Below are 1,749 nucleotides of genomic sequence, written 5' to 3'. Positions count from 1 at the left end.
GTGTTGTATGTGTTTGTAGGTTATGGCGCTGCTGCACATAAAGGACTTGGAACAAAAGGCAACGGTAGGGTAGCTCCTACAGCACTGTTTTTAAAATGTCTGTGTTTGTATTATTAACATCCAATCAACAATCTGGTTGTACAGAAACCACTCCAGCATCCCAAAATATGATTAATAAATAAACATGTAATAAATACATTAATGGCAAAATATATCGCCACAGAGCCCTGTAAGTTATTCTGAAGAACCCAGGTGCAATGGGGTTGCACAGGTGATGAACCGCTGTAGATTTTTTTTCTGATGTGTACTCAGTGTTCTGTATCAGAATCACTGTTTTCCACTAACTTCTTCAATCTCTATATGCATTGTTTGTAATCCAGGAGGAAATCCAGCAGTTTTACCTAATGGAAACGGAGGTACATCGAATGGTAGATGTTAATGCATCTCTCCACTAGTTTGCATCTATTGCAATTTAACTTGCTGATTATTCGCTGTAATATAGTCACATTGTGGTCTTTGTTGCAGGATATGGTGTTCAAGCCGGCCCAACCAATGGACAACAAATGAAAGGCAACGGTATGAAACACATCTTCTCACTGAGGACACTCTTTCTCTCACACACACACACACACACACACACACACACACACACACACACACACACACACACACACACACACACTGAGCAACAACAACAATCAATTTATATTTTCTGTATTTTGCAGGCTACGGAGCACAAGCTGGCGGATATGGCGGACAAGGAACTAAAGGCAATGGTATTTTAGATGTGGTGATGGGGTTGATTTGATATACATACGTGTTACATTTTAAAAAAAGAAAGATTAAATATAGTATGATAGAAATGCTATTAACTTTCATTGCTATTTATCGTTTTGAAAAGAAAAAAGATAAGTAGAGATGGAAAACATTTTTGTGTTGTATGTGTTTGTAGGTTATGGCGCTGCTGCACATAAAGGACTTGGAACAAAAGGCAACGGTAGGGTAGCTCCTACAGCACTGTTTTTAAAATGTCTGTGTTTGTATTATTAACATCCAATCAACAATCTGGTTGTACAGTATATACAAACCTTAAGAGTGGTGCGAGAAAAACCGTGATGAACACAGTAAAGACTTTCAAAGATTCATAATAGAGTAAGAAGAAGGAATTTGAAAGTAAAATCACTGCCAGAATCCAACAAAGTTGAACTGATTTAATGTTGGTGCACAGACAGTGATATGCTTGCAACTATGGATTAAAATGAGACATTTGATAGTATCAAAAGCCACACTTAAGTCTAAAAGGATTTGAATTTAAAGGTTTCAACACATTCTCATGTGAGAAGGTATTGGTTGTTTTAAAAGCTCTGCACCATCCATAAATTTAAACCCTAACTGAAATGATTTGATGGTGTCTGTCAAGCTACAGAAGGACCTTGAACTGATCTTGTAGTGGCAGCAAAATGTTGCAGTGAGTCGATTCATTAAATTCCTCTTTATGCTAGGCTATGGTGCTGGATCCTGTGTGGACATGGGAGCAATACCAATCATAATGTTTGCAAAAACTGAACTTTAAAACACATTGTTAAATAAATATAAGCTAACCATAGGCTAAAAAGTAAATGTTAAAAGTTGGTAGTTTTCCTCATTAACGAATGACGGAAGTTTCAGCACTGAGAAAAGGCATTAAAAAAATTCTGAAAGCACTCCAGCACCCCAAAATACAATTAAAATATTCCCAAATATATTGCC

At 36.9% G+C, this 1,749-nt stretch overlaps 1 protein-coding gene across 5 annotated transcripts in view; it reads left to right on the top strand.

Annotated features, from left to right (window-relative positions):
* Window positions 1-1,749, top strand: part of cmn (calymmin) — a 26,122-nt gene that overhangs the window by 7,553 nt on the left and 16,820 nt on the right. The window lies entirely within an intron of this gene.

This window comes from Micropterus dolomieu, linkage group LG14, assembly GCF_021292245.1.
Source record: "Micropterus dolomieu isolate WLL.071019.BEF.003 ecotype Adirondacks linkage group LG14, ASM2129224v1, whole genome shotgun sequence".
Lineage (NCBI taxonomy): Eukaryota > Metazoa > Chordata > Actinopteri > Centrarchiformes > Centrarchidae > Micropterus > Micropterus dolomieu.
Note: the sequence above shows the minus strand (reverse complement) of the source record. Positions and strands in the feature narration are given on the sequence as shown.